Genomic DNA, 15795 nt, shown 5'->3' with positions numbered 1-15795 from the left:
CTCAAAGTAAAGTGTTTAAGGGTTACGATTAATATGCTTATGTGGAAAGCCTGATTAATTTATTCTCTCTTTTTGCCAAGAACACAGATGGTTGATCTTTGGCTATCTGTGTAGTATATTTTTTCTCACTCTTTTATTTGAAATCAGTTTACAGAAAAATTGTGAACGTACTTTCAAGTTTTAAGACACCAAGGTTTGGGTAGATTTCTGCAAGTATCTCATTGTTCATTATATTACATGCTACACTTATTTTAAAATTTATTTAAATAAATTGTACAATGTTATAATTAGTTTTGAGTTACTTTCTCGAATATAAACTATAAAAAAAATACGGTGGTGAAAGGATTGTTAGCTAATATAACTATTTACAGTGACAAACGATAATGTTAGTAATTATGTACAAATGGATGTCCGAGTGTCCAAAAGGGCAGTGTAACGTTAACACTACAAATATTTATCCTATTCATGGGCACATGAAAACATTACTGAAGCTAGTTTGTCTTAAGTCAGCTAGTTACTGGTCTGTCAGCTCATTTGTTTGTAGTTTATCTCAATATTTTCAATGGACCTTAAGGCCTCCACTCGTACAGATGCTTTAATAAAGATTAAATGAGGTCATGACTGTTGGTTTCAACAGTAAAAATAGACAGAATTTTTGTAATACAAGAAACGTCAGTTCTCAAACATTTGGTTATTTGTAGATGGCGGTAATACTGTCATTCAGCCCTTAGAAACATCCAACTGTTTAAAGCGTTTGAAGAAAGTTGTTCTCGCTAAGCTAACTGCCCAATGTTTTACACTTAGAAGGAATAAAGGTTTCAGTATGTGTTTTAAAAACGTTTAAGAACTTTCCGTTTTACGAAGAACAATAAAATATGTGTGTGCTATTTTTTGTTTTAAGAAAACCACCTTTACATTTATTATACGGCGCTGAGAAAGAGAAAAAAAATTACAAAGGTTACTAAAAACCACAATTTGTCATACAAGTTTCGATTCAGTGTTAGCGTATATAAAAATTTCTTGGAAGGCAGGACAGACGTAATAAATGACAAGGTAATTGTAGACGTAATTGCTGGTGAAAATAGTACTCGCCCTTAGTGGCTCAGCGGAAACTCTTGAGTGATTATATTGTTAAAACTTGAGTTGTGCAGCTTTGTACTAAAATAAAACGAAGCTTCTCAGTGGCTCAGCGGGAAATTAATTAATTTATAACTCTAGAATTGTGGGCTTTGTCTTTTGCTGTGGACAGAGAGCAGATAGCCGTTTGTGTTGTTTTATGCTAAAACGAACCACATTATGTTTTCCAGTGCTTAATAATAAGATTGAAGGCTTATAACGCTAAATATTGGGTTTCGATACACGCTGTTGGCACCTTATTGTGTAGCTTTGTGTTTAACAGAAACAGCAGAGAAAAACAAGACATCTTGTCATAACATGAGTTACCTATTTAACAATATAAATGATTTACATACAAACCAAAGTGTGTTCAATGGTTAACAACATTACTCTTTCGTTTTTATTTATTTCTATGAGATTAACATGAAACATTTGGTAAATTTTCTATGTGATAAGGGGACCTGTAGAATACAAGTGTACACATTATCTTATATTTAAAATATCTTAGTATTCAACACGTAAGGAGTTTATATTGACACAGGAACACCCTCAATGCAACCACACATAAGATTTTCGAGTAAAGTTACCACATTACCTTTGATGAGATTACTAGATGTACTGTCTAATAGGAGATTAATACGGGTGGGGTGGAGGCTTACATGACCCTAATCTTCATATTATGAAAAAAGACTAAAAAATCCCAATTTTTTTTGTTTTTGTTTTAAATTGCAGTGGATGTGACAGCCGTGTGTGTGATGTCATTTATGGAGTATCTAGAAATTATGTCAACAAAATCTTCAACTCTTAGTTTAAATACACGAATCTTTTGATATAATGTCATACACAGTAAGAGGTCTGGTATAATGTCATACACAGTAAGAGGTCTGGTATAATGTCATATACAATAAGAAGCGCGACATTATATCTACTCGGACTCTGACCGAAGAGGCAGATTACAGTATGTATAGTTTGTTTTGTTTTCTTGAATTTCGCGCGAAGCTACTCGAGGGCTATCTGCTTTAGCCGTCCCTAATCTAGCAGTGTAAGACTAGAGGGAAAGCAGCTAGTCATCACTACCCACCACCAACTCTTGGGCTACTCTTTTACCACCGAATAGCGGGATTGACCGTTACATTATAACGCTTCCACGGCTAAAAGGGCGAGCATGTTTGGTGCGACGGGGATTCGAACCCGTGACCCTCGAATTACGAGTCGAACGCCTTAACCCACCTGGCCATGCCAGGCCATAGTATGTATAGAATATCACAGCAGTGAGACACAGGTCTGATAGAGCTTCAACTCATTCATCAATAAATCATAATAAGTTATTTTTTAACATAATTTCCTAATTGTCCGGTAAATGACAAGAGGTCGTTCTTAAATACTTAGATCATTAGAATTAGAGCATAAACTACACTCATTTCAATAGCTAACTCCTCTCCCCTTGATTCAAAAGAAGCAAGCAGATTCTTTGTTTTTACTTTCTAAATTTAGGTAAGATTTGCTTACGTATATGTGTTTGTTATACAGACAGTCAGTGTTAAATATGGTTCTCGATGATTACTGGTGGACTTTAACCAAACTTGCAAATCAACAGTTCTCAGTCAAATATCCTGGTTGATAAGCTTTAATCATTACTACTAATGAGATATTGAAGGGTAAAAAAAATCCAATGTAGAAAGAAAGTTTGAATTAAAGCATAGACGGGAAACAGATATTCATTCTTTGTAGAAACGTTTGGTGCCTTAAACAATCTGACAGTATGAAAAGTCCCTGGCTCTTTAAATACGAAAACACGGTATAGAATTTGACAGTTTGTACGATGGTTGTAGGAAACAGAGATCCTCCAAAGTAATAATTCTCCTCAATTTCTATGTTTTAAATACGAAATATAGATAAACAATAACCATTTAAAATGATCTAAAAGTTGGCGAGATTCTAAATTCGCAATGATCATTTTACGAATAACAAAGCTCGTTTGTATATAGGGAGAGCAAATAAAATAGGACAATATGAAAAACTATACACAAAATGTGCTTAAAAACTGCCTTGTGCTAACCAGCATTATCAGAAGAAAAAAAAAGGTGAACCTGATTTTGAAAACGCTATAAATTATAATTTAGCTTATATTAAATATTGTGATTAACCAAACATATGAATAGATATGCCAATATGCTTCCTTTACCATTACATTAATACTGACCTATATTATATCCAACTGATCATTTACTCGTTTAATTTAAGTAAGACTAAACGTTTCACAGGACTTTTTCTCGGCCTTGAATAACCAGTATTTCCCTTTTGGCAGGCTTACACAATTTTAGCCTTCATGAAGTATCAGGTAAAAAAAGAGCATTGTTTTTCGTGTTAATCAAAGAACTGTGGTGATTGTGACACCAGTATAAGTTTTCTGAGCCACCAAGACAGAAGGAAAACAAAATATCTGTACACTTGCCACGAATATTATTCTTTATAATGATAGATTGCTGATCCAGCCGTTGTTGACATTGTCTCGTGTCACCTCGAACTGGGACAGGTTGTAGATATTTGTTTTAAACCCGTTTGTTATCTGAACGCTAGAGAACACATGATGCGGTGGCTGACCCTACATCACAGGCAGGTAGAGAAATAGGTTTACTGTATATGGGTCATTATTCTTCTGTGTACAACATTTACACGTGGCCAGAGATGTGGAGCAGCAGGGCAGTGACTTCATCACAATAACGCTTTCCCAAAAGTAAAGTGAAATTTGTATGGTCAGTTCCTCAAAACTGTACACTTTTATTAGCCATGACCGAGATTGACACAAATCATGAGATAACGATGTAGGAAGTCGAACTGTTTTTTGGCGAAGTTGTTTGGTATCACCAACCAGGTTCGTTCTTCTCATCTGTAGCTCGGTAAGAATTTCACTGGCTCTGGGTTTTTCAATTCAATGCTAGCTAGGTGTAGAAGAAATGTTAAAGAAAAACTGTTATAGTTTCACCATTGTTGTTCAGAAATTACTAGCTAATTGCCCTAACACTCGTCCTTGTACATGAAATCTTCTGTTCTAAGATTTCTTTTTCATGTAAGTAAAACCACTATTATCGTTTTAAATCTGTTGAAATTAGCTATAATATTTTACGCAAGTACGAAACGTGAAAAGCTTTTATTTGCATTACAAGATTTACGTATAGGCATAAAATAAATATTTTGTATTTTCTTCAGTTTTATAATTAAACACTATGACGTTTTCTGAATGAATGAAATAGGATTGTCACGGCAGTGTTAGGCCTACTACTTTGAAAAATAAACAAAAAGAAAGGTTTTAAATGAAACTTTTATACTATACCATCGCGAAAAGCCCAACACTTGAAACGAGTTCATGCATTGAAGTTTATATTGAATAACACTATGTAACACAAATTTTGTTCCTGGATAGTATGTGTTATTTCTTAATTGCTTATAAAGTACAGAAAATGGTCATTATTCCCTTCATATATATTATATCATCAGTTTAGAGTATAGCATAGTATTAAGGTAATATAATCTAACTCGTGAATGTTGAGTGAAATAATTAATACTCCGTAATACTACCCGTGGTGGGCAAAGCACAGATAGCCCTTTGTGTAGCTTTGCGCTTAATTACAAATAGCAACAACTACCGTGATACTATAACAAACAGGTTATGACATATCATGTTAATAATCATGTTAATAAGCACATAGCTACACATCGGGCTATCTGTTCTCATTTTCAAACAAAACAAGAAACAATTGTTATTTGGGCAGAGCGCACTCTCGAATAGGTTTTGAAACCAATTATTTTAAGGCAAATATTGCGTTAAATACCTAAAAGCAATTAATTTAATATATTTAGTGGTATGTAGTTTCTACTTTTAAGCGGAGATTTTTTTTGGTATTAGTTTTTTTTATATCTAAGTTTTCTAAAGGTTCTTAACCAGTTTGTCCTCATATCTCCAGTCAGTTTGAGGGTCATCTTTCTTTCTAATATTCAGTGGAAAGATATTAAGTGACCAATGGTCTAGTCAGACGAGTCTATGAATTAACAACAGATTAACGGTTTCACAAATTTTAGAAACTGGAAACGTTGTTTGAAAAATTCCTGAGATATGGAAGAGACTAATTTTTAATATCGTAGATATAAAAATAAATAAAGATTTGATTATTAAGTTTACAACTTCTCTCAGTGGCACAACGGTATATCTGCGCACTTATACTACCAGCAGTTAGGTTTCGATACCCATGGTGAACAGAGTACAGATAACCCTTTGTGCTTAATAACAAACAATAACAACATTGTTAAGTCTTCTTAACTCATAACATTCCTGTTTAATTTTTCAAATTAAGTAATTTGGCGTGAATATAGAATTGCTAAAAAATCGAATATTTTACAAGTATTAAGGAAAGAACTCTTTTAAATTTATGCAAATGGAGATGGAAAAAACCTTCATATGCTAACTTCCATAATGACAATAAATTTTAGGTTATGTGTTCTCATTATATTTTGCTGTAATTGTTATGCGTAAATTATACACTTTTTTCTAAACAATAAATTCCTTTATCATTGTTAGCGGAAATCATTGCCGAATACATTTCGTGTTTGGTATACCGATATAACCACTCCACTTTTTTCCATGATCACACATGAGTCAGCGGAAAATTTAAAGTCATACAATGCTCAACGGACAGAAAGCAGATAGCCTGTTGTATAGGCCTAGAATGGCAAATTGTTAGGGGACACTCGACTCGCAGTCTTAGGGTCATTAGTTCAAATCCTCTTCCCACAAAACATGCTCGCCTTTCAGTCGTGGGGCGTTGTTATAATAAACTCAATCCCATTATTCATTAGTAAAAGAGTAGTCCAAGAGTTTGCGGTAGGTGATGATAACTAGTTGCTTTCCCTCTAGTCTTTCACTATTAAATCAGGAACAGCTAGTGCAGATGGTTCTCTTGTTTGTTTGCTTGTTCTGAATTTCGCGTAAAACTACACGAGCGCTATGTGCGCTAGCCATCCCTAATTTTGCAGTGTAAGATTAGAGATAAGGCAGCTAGTCATCACCACCCACCGCCAACTTTTGGGCTACTCTTTTACCAACGGATAATGGGATTGACAGTCACATTATAACGCACCCGTGACTAAAAGGGCGAGCATGTTTGGTGTGGCAGGGATTCGAACCCGCGACCCGATTAAGAGTCGAGTGCCTTAACCACCTGGTCGTACCGGGCGCCTCTGCTGTAATTTTGCTCGAAATTCAAATAAGCGAATCTGAGCCTGTTTAATAGTTTTATAGTTTCGTACAGTGTAAAATAACATCCCCCCACTCATGTCAAGGGTACTGTCTTATACTACAGAATTTCTAAAAACTTGAAAGACTAATCCAGTCTATCCAGCCTTTATTCTTAGGAGAACCTTTCTTGCAATAATCTATTGATGGCATATCGTTAACTAATGTGTCATACTTTCAAAGTATTTTTCTGTTATAGTTTCATATAACATTCTCGACTTCAACTCGATCACAGTACAGGCAGTTATCAAGCAGTTGATACGTTGTTTTTATTTCTTTTATTTTAAAATATACATTTTGTAATTGATTATTTACCATTTTTTATCTTTCAAAACTGAGTCTCTACCTTTCTGATTTTTTTAAAAATGTAACTGTCACATAACACAGACATGCTTAAGATTCCAAACTTATCTGGCTTTCGAGCGTTAGTAGAGTGTGGCGATTCTAGAATTTTGGTCAGTCTCGTGTTTAATATTATTATCGCTTAATTTTTATTTTGATGTTTTTATTTTCGAAGAATGTCCGTTGACCTAGGGAAGTAACGTTTGGTTTTTGTTTTTTTTTATGAATCCTTATGTGTCTGTTCTTATAAATTTTTCTATCACCAATTTTTCTTGGTTCTTAAAATACATCAGTTTGTACTTTTCAGGAAGTAGAAAAATAATTTAATATTTTGAAATATTTAAATTTTGAGACTCACGATGCTTTATTGTAATGGTGGTCCGGCATGGTCAAGTGCGTTAAGGCGTTCGACTCGTAATCCGAGGGTCGCGGGTTCGAATCCCTGTCGCACCAAACATGCTCGCCCTTTCAGCCGTGGGGGCGTTATAATGTTACGGTGAATCTCACTATTCGTTGGTAAAAGAGTAGCCCAAGAGCTGGCGATGAGTGGTGATGACTAGCTGCCTTCCTTCTAGTCTTACACTGCTAAATTAGGGACGGCTAGCGCAGATAGCCCTCGAGTAGCTTTACGCGAAATTCAAAAACATACATACATTTATTCTAATGAACTTCAGTGTTAGCTCTGATTTTCTTTCTGTACTGAAAGCCACCCACTGGCTCAGCGGTATGTCTTACAAGGCTAAAACCCGGGTTTCGATACCCGTGGTGGGCAGAGCACAGATAAGCCCATTCTGTAGGTTTGTGCTTAATTCAAAATAATGACAACAACAGTACTGAAAAAAAATGTGTATGTGTCTATCTATAGATATACATCTAGGTATTGTCTAAAATTCAACATCCATTCTTACAGTTAAATACAATTATTGTGCATTGTGTTTTAAAGTCAAAGATTTATAAGGATACGTCCTTAATCAGTGGCGTATCCATGACTACGGTATGTATACATGTTTGTTCGTTGTTGTTCAACAAACTTTCGACTTTTGACTCTTTTCCGATTTTATTTGTATAACCTGTAATTCACATCAATGCATGTTATTCATCTATAAATGCCATTACTCAACTTTATTAAGCAACATTTATTTTTTCTCTGTAGCTTCAATTTTTAATAAGATTAGTCTTTTGTTCTTACGGACATTCTTCACTGTTCTTCATTTGTTACGTTTTCGTTTACTGTTTTACTACTCTTAATTTTTCTGCTGCTGGGTTCCAGAGGAACAATAACTGAATTTCTGGGTGACTATTTCTTGGTCTCATGTTTGGCATAAACTAGCCCATAAGCTACTCCTTCCATAAACTTTGGACTGTGATTTTGTTTTAAAAATCTTTATAGGAAGGCAATATCGTGATTAGCTGAGAATTTGTGGTTTATTTATATATCTATTATTTGGTGTGTGTGAAAACTTACAGATGTCCCATGGTGCCTGTTCTGCTTTTCAGATATTGCATAGCTCCCTACTTGCCATGATATAAAAGATATATATACGAGGTTAAATATTATTAGCAGCCATAAGTGAACTTTTAATAAACGTCTGACACTGTTAGTATGTCCTGCCTTACAATCTTTCGATTCTTCAACTCAGTATGAAAAACAAAAGGAACAAAGGCCATTAACTTATTATCCATTCACATATTTCACTTATAACATAAAACTCACTTTCGATGATTAGTCGGTTCCAGGATTTGTGACCTTGACCATGACTCATAAACTCGCCAATAGGTCAGTTGGATAAGCCATCTAGAGGTGTGACTATACGCGACGAATTAGATCAGCAGTGAAAGTAGAAACAAGCTCGCATTCCTTCTTCAAATATCATAAATATAATTTAGGTTAAACATGACCTATATTCAATATTAGGTTTCCCATCCCAATACGTTTTCAGCCTATATAATAAAAAAATGTGATTTTGTGTACTAAAAACTGTAACGTTTCGCTCAAGTAACAAACTTTAATTATTTGTATTTTGTTAGTACTCGGTGATTTATTTATTAACTTCTTTGAAACATTCAAGGAATTGCACAAATATTACGAATGTTTTACTTACTTAGTCGGAATTACCAGTTAACCGTTTTATTTAAATAGTAGTTGTTTACTAGATTTTATTCATCTATAAATTGTCTAATGAACTTTAATATACCTTATATTACTTTGCAACGTTTTAAAAACAAGGTACCTGCATGAAATACTGTTGCATCACAAACAGATCAATCAGCCTACTTAGAAACCATCGTAACCTTGGCACAAATATGTACACCACAGGCTCCAGCAGGTCGAATAGTGTCTGCGGTTTGCAACTTTCAATTTAACCCACCTTTTGCAGTAAAACACGTTGTGTTTTCCTTGTCTTGGACGCGAACACGTTTCATCAGCATTTTATAACCTCGACTCTACGTTCAGTCCGGTGCTTCTTTATCTGTGGTCCTCTTCTACAGAGAGAATCCTCCACAAAAAACGCAACATTTCTAACCTACATTCCTGGAATAACTGGACTAATTGTGTAGTACATAAAAAAAAATGTGTGTGTGTGTTTGCTCTCAAAGCAGTAACGAAGGCCAAATGGTTTGAAATCAGAGGAACTGAGTTTGCGCTAGATTACAGGTAACTTGTTAATAAGTTATTTACTTTACATTTACATGAATTAAGGATAGCTCTTGTATCACAGTGTTTGCTCTCATTGTATTGAATATCTTTGTATTCTTTATTTCCGGAACCTCCACCACTGGTTAGGTAAGAATTTGTTTGTTTGTTTTGAATTTCGCACAAAGCTACTCGAGGGCTATCTGTGCTAGCCGTCCCTAATTTAACAGTGTAAGACCAGAGGGAAGGCAGCTAGTCATCACCACCCACCGCCAACTGTTGGGCTACTCTTTTACCAACGAATAGTGGGATTGACCGTAACATTATAACGCCCTCACGGCTGAAAGGGCGAGCATGTTTGGCGCGACCGGGATGCGAACCCGCGACCCTCAGATTACAAGTCGCACGCCTTAACACGCTTGGCCATGCCGGGCCGGTTAGGTGAGAAAACGGAAGCTATGAAGAATCACTACTATCTGGTAACAGCTGGATAATTGACAGTAAAACGTTGAAAATTCGTTTAGATGAAATTCTAACAGTTTTTAGCGTCATATGTTTACAGTTTAATTCTTCATGGCCCAAGGAATAAACAATATTCTATTTGCTATATAGATAACAGAGTTTTTCAACAGTGACATAAAAGTTGGTTAAATTACTTGGTTATTGTAAGCGTAATTTTGATCTGTAACTTACCTGAGTGATTAGTGTTTGATTTAAATTGACATCTTTGTATCACGTGCTAACGACATTTCGGTGACTATAGAAGGATAGATGTATTAAACATACAAGAGTGTTGGACCACCCAACTACATACAAGGCTATTTTACGTATAGGATATGGTTTATCCACTTATACTCTTGTAAGTTACACATCATGACCCCGAATGGTCACATTCTATACCATATCACGACTCAAGTGATGAAATTTCGAACCTTAATCGATATTCATACTGTTTATAAGAAACTGATCTTAAAATTACTGTATTGTCAAGTTTCCAATGTTTATAGTCTAATTATATTGTTTCTTCAATATATACATACAAAGTGCCTATTGCACATTGTTTATCAAAGAAGTTTTGCGAGAGTTGTTTATATATAGAAATACACACAGATTAATGAAATAAATTTGAGATGATCATACTTTTTGCTTCTTTGTTTGTTGTTAAGCACAAATCTGCGCAATGGGCTTTCTGTACAGTGTTCATCACGGGCGTTAAACCTCGGTTTTTAGCGTTATAAATTTCCACAATTACCGCTGAGGGGGAGATTGTTTTGATTAAAAATTTACTACAGCTATTGGTTATCAAAGTACCTTACTTACAGTTTTTTATTTGTTTGTTTGTTTTGTATTAGAGCAAAAAATCACATTGTAATAACAGTTGCTTCCATCGGGGTAAAAGCGAACCCCAGATTTTAGCGTTGTAAGTGGACAAACTCACCACTGTCCCACCGTGGGACTGACTATTTATTACTATTATTTGCTCAACTTTCCGCCTTACGCTGTCTTCAGGAATATAAACTTTCTGTAATGAGTTCTATTTATTAAATTAAAAAACTATTGTTTTCTAACAATTAAACTAGAATGTCTTCATTTGAGTGATAAAAAATTATTGCTATACTTTGATAAAGGCGTAAAAACCCGCCACCAAATAGCTCGTCCTTTCAGCCTTGGGGGCGTTATAATGTACGATCAATCCCACTATTCATTGCTAAAAAAGTAACCCAAAGTTGGCGGTGGGTGGTGATGACTAGCTGTTTTTCCTCTAGTCTTACTTTGCTAAATTAGGGACGGCTAACGCAGATAGCCCTCGTGTAGCTCCGCGCGAAATTCAAAAACAAAATGAAACAAAGGCGTGAAGCCACAAGTCGAGCAAATAGAAAACTTTGAAAAGTTCTCTGGAGTTCACGGTCGTTTTATTTCTTCGTAATCAGCCTTTTATTTTACTTCAGACTCTATAACTGTTATGACGCAACGTTTGGCATCAGTGTCGGCTGTGAAATCGATCCTATTTTACCCGATAGATAGTTGCCAACAGGCCAAATATGTCGGCGAGATGTGTGAGACCCGGGAGAGGGTAATGTCCTCACCTCGACGTTCGCGTGATGTAACGTTCTTGAATAAATTGTAATCGGATGAAAGTTAAAAACGTTTTTACTGGTATAATTTAATACGATTAATTCACATTTTTAAAATAATTTACTGACATTAAAGTTACAATTCACTTGAACTAGTAATTTTCATATCGAAAATATATTTAACCTTGTTTGCTTACGGAAAGAAAAAGGGTTATCTAAGCTCTGTCTACCGCTAGGAACAGAACCTCGGATTCTAGCACTGTAAGACCGTGTAGTTATCACTGATCCACTGGGAGACCGAGAGAAGAAACGATTACTAAAAGAATTAATATTAAATCACGAGTTACATTAACTACTCTATCTGGATATAGAAGGTATAGAGTTAGTCGAGTTTCGTTTCTTTGTTAACATTCTTACTTTAAACTAAATGACACTCGTTTGGTTGTTTGATATTAAGCAATGCGATATCTATGCTCTGCCCACAAAGGGTATGGAAAGCCGTTTTCTGGTGTTGTAAGTGTAAAGATATATTGTTGCGCCACCTTAAGAGAACATCAAATCAAATTAAGAAGAATCAGTTATTTATATAAAAAATGTTAATTGTTTTTATATATTTTATTTCGACGAATTATTCACGTGTAGGGCGGAGGGGTCCCCATGCACAAAACTTATTCAAGAGTAATAATTAGCTCCAGTTTAATTATGAAAAGCAAAAATTGTAATGTACATATTACTAATGTTATTTTGCATTTCTGTGCATATATTGAAAAAATAATAAATCATTTGTTGAAATTAGAATAACTAAAAATATAACTGTGATACACTGAATGAATAAGTAGCCACTTTATTAGGACTATATTCCGTTTATTTGCACATGCTAAATAGCTTGATGTTGTCATGTGTCCACTTGTTACTTTAGCCCCAAGAAAGTAATTCCATTCGGCAAAGAACTTTCTTAAAGAGGTGGAAAGCTTGTAATTTCATAAATTTATAATATTATACTTCAGTCGGTGATTTTTCTTCTTGTTTTTTTCAGTCAGAGCTAAGTTTTCGTTTTATAACAATGGTTATAAAATAGAACTGTCATTATTTACCGAAGAAAACAAAATAGAACGTAGTAGTTGGGGAAGCTCACAGTTCTTTGTTTGTTTGGAATTAAGCACAATGCTATACAACGGGCTATCTGCGTTCTGTCCATCACGGGTATCGAAACCCAACTTCTAGCGGTATGAGTTCTCAGCCATACCGCTGTGCCACTGGAGGCTGGAAAAGTATAGAGAAAATTAACAAAAAGTTTGTATGTTTCGGAATTTTGCCAACAAAGTTAGCCGTTCCTACTTTTAAAGAAGTTCAGAAGAAAAGCAACTAGTCAACAGTATCCATTGCAAACCCATGGTATAGTTCAATCGCATAGTTGAATTCTGCTGTCAATCTTGTAGCCCGAACGTGGCTTCAAAGTGTGAATTGCGATTTTGTGGCAACAGGACATTAACCATGGGTCTTCATATTCCTGAAAACTTACCCCAAAGCAGCAATCAACCACCAACAAAAAGTTACAATATAAAATGATAGTTATTTGGTGTAATTATTTCATAAAGACTAGACCAGATGGTTAGGGACCCCGAATCGTAATTTGAGGATCGCGAAAAGACATAACGTTTAATCAATGCTCAACACCTTGTTAAAAAGAGATACGTTTTAAGACGACATTCGTTTAGCCTTCCAAGTTGTCATAGAAATTCTGCACCATAAACAATTTCCAGCCCGCCATGGCCAGGTGGTTAAAGCACTCGACTCGTAATCTTATGGTTGACGGTTCGAATATCCGTTATACCAAACATGCTTGCACCCTTAGCCGTGGGGGCGTTATAATGTGACGGTCAATCCCACTATTCGTTGGTAAAAGAGTAGCCCAAGACTTGGCGGTGGGTGGTGATGACCAGCTGCCTTCCCTCTAGTCTTACACTGCAAAATTAGGGACGGCTAGCGCAGATAGCCCTCGTGTCGCTTTGCGCTAAATTCAAAACAAACAACCACTACACAATTCCGTTATATTGATAGAAATCTAAGATATCTGAAAAGAAGTAAAAACCAAAGTATGGGCATAGTTTCTAAAATTGAAAGAGAGTAGCAGTAATCTGAACAATACATGGAACTATATGCAGTAATCTGAACAATACATGGAACTATATGCAGTAATCTGAACAATACATGGAACTATATGCAGTAATCTGAACAATACATGGAACTATACCTTTGCACAGATAAACACACGGAACTAAATGCTCATGTTTTACATTTAACTACAGACTGACATACGGAATTAAATTCTTACGTCGTTCATCCACTTTACTTGTAAGGAAGAAATTAGTGTTCTGAGGTTTGATAGAGCTGCCACTGTTTATGAAACAAGAAACAGGATTAGATGTATTCTACCTATTCTACTGCATATATACTGACGAAGAAAGAAGGAAACACTCTCCACAAATAATTTGTTTCTTTGTTGGTTTTTGAATTTTTCCCAAAGCTACACGAAGGCTATCTCAGTTAGCCGTCCCTAATTTAGCAGCGTAAGACTAGATGGAAGACAACTAGTCATCACCACCCACCGCCAACCCTTGGGCTACTCTTTTACCAACGAATAGTGGAAATGACCGTCACATCATAACACTACCACGACTTAAAGGGCAGGCATGTTTGGTATGACGGGGATTCGAACCCGCGACCTTCGGATTACCAGTCGAGCGCGTTAACCACCTGGCCGTGTCGGTCCTCTAAAAATAATATAAGATATGAAGAACAGAACATACATTTTTCGAAAATTCTGAATTTCAGTTTCCTTGAGATGTGATATTACTTTAATTAGGTGTCTGTGTATGTTAATAGTATTGTGTATTTGTTACGGTTTTCTCCCACCGACACCCTGACGCTTTATGTATAATATTATGTATTTATTACGGTTTTATCACACCCACACTCTGACATTTTCTTGATAATATTATGTATTTATTACGGTTCTCTCCCACTGACACTCTGACATTTTCTTGATAGTGTTATGTACTTATTTTGTTTTTGTTCTGCCATAATAATAAAAAAAAACCAGCAGTGATTTTAAAAGTTGGGTTATATAACAACTTATATAACTGGAGTAGGATATACACAGAGATGTGACTGTCAAAAAATAGGTTTGTTATATAGTATCGTAGGTGCCACCATTTTTTGTGATGGAGAACCAATGTTTCGTGTTATCTATATTTTTAGACATAAACATCAACAGTTTGGCTTGATAAGGCTCAAATATCACTATTTTAAGGTACAAAGGTAAGAAATACATTTTGTTTCAACTGTTCTAATACGTTCACACGTTAAAGAATGGACAAAAACATCAGTAGCTCACATTGTGTGTACGTCCATTTTTTAACGTGTGAACGTAATAGAACAGTTGAAACAAATGTGCTCGAGCGTATTTTCCTACATTTCTACCAACTAGAAAAGTGCATATTATAAAATGGTTTTTCCCAACGTCTGTACGATTATACGAAAATTATTTTATGTCCATTAGGACAGACGAGACGTGCACGATATATGTGTACGTTTGTGCATGAATTTTCAGTCTGATAGACTTATATAGCTCAGTAATATCGTTTAAAGTTGTGAATATATCATTCGCAAGTATTGTCCGATAATTATATGTGTCGTTTATACGACTTGGCATCATTACACGGCAGAGGGGCCATTGTTTTAGGGAGTCGACCTCTTCAAGCGCGGGAGAGGAAGCAAATAGCAGTTAGTGTGAGGTATTTCAAGTGAGCTGGGATTAACATATATATATTTGCAAATATTGCTACAGCGCAGTGTTCCCAGCTAAACTGGGTTCTACACGAGGTCAGCTTTCTTTACCCTTTCTCCCTAAGCCTTTTGTACGTTGTACGTTGGTGAATTTGACATTTTCCATTCCTGAACGGCATTTCATGGAAGGCGTGGGTTAACACGGTCATGCCAGATTCCTATTTACAGCTATTTCGCAATAATAAGGGTACACCTACGACACCAGTAACAATGCAAAGTGGAACCAAATAGCGGAAGAAAAAAATGATAGAAATTGCAATAAAAGTGTATTTAATAAAACCTTTCATTTTGTGTTATTACGTTTTCCCATGACCAAGTTTCACAAATTTTAACGATGAACAACAATCAAATACTGAACGATTCGTTTGGTCTATTTCAACCGTTGATGATTTAAACTTTAAGTAAGTAAAGTTATCACAGTTGAGTTTCCTATTGGACAATGCAATGACGGACGGAGATATAGTTCATGATCGTTTTCTGTGCTTCTC

At 35.5% G+C, this 15795-nt stretch overlaps 1 protein-coding gene across 5 annotated transcripts in view; it reads left to right on the top strand.

Annotated features, from left to right (window-relative positions):
* The window catches only part of LOC143252133 (hormone receptor 4-like), a 137773-nt gene that overhangs the window by 54765 nt on the left and 67213 nt on the right, over nucleotides 1-15795 (top strand). Inside the window, exon 1 of one of the 5 annotated variants that reach the window (XM_076503812.1) lies at nucleotides 9098-9404. The exons of 3 other annotated variants lie outside the window; for them this stretch is intronic. The gene's annotated coding sequence lies outside the window, so the exon portion shown is untranslated. Of the gene's footprint in view, nucleotides 1-9097; nucleotides 9405-9446; nucleotides 9534-15795 lie in introns of those variants that run through there. One more of the 5 variants, XM_076503813.1, reaches the window with a different exon arrangement.

This window comes from Tachypleus tridentatus, chromosome 6, assembly GCF_004210375.1.
Source record: "Tachypleus tridentatus isolate NWPU-2018 chromosome 6, ASM421037v1, whole genome shotgun sequence".
Lineage (NCBI taxonomy): Eukaryota > Metazoa > Arthropoda > Merostomata > Xiphosura > Limulidae > Tachypleus > Tachypleus tridentatus.
This window is presented reverse-complemented; position numbering and strand designations above follow the sequence as displayed.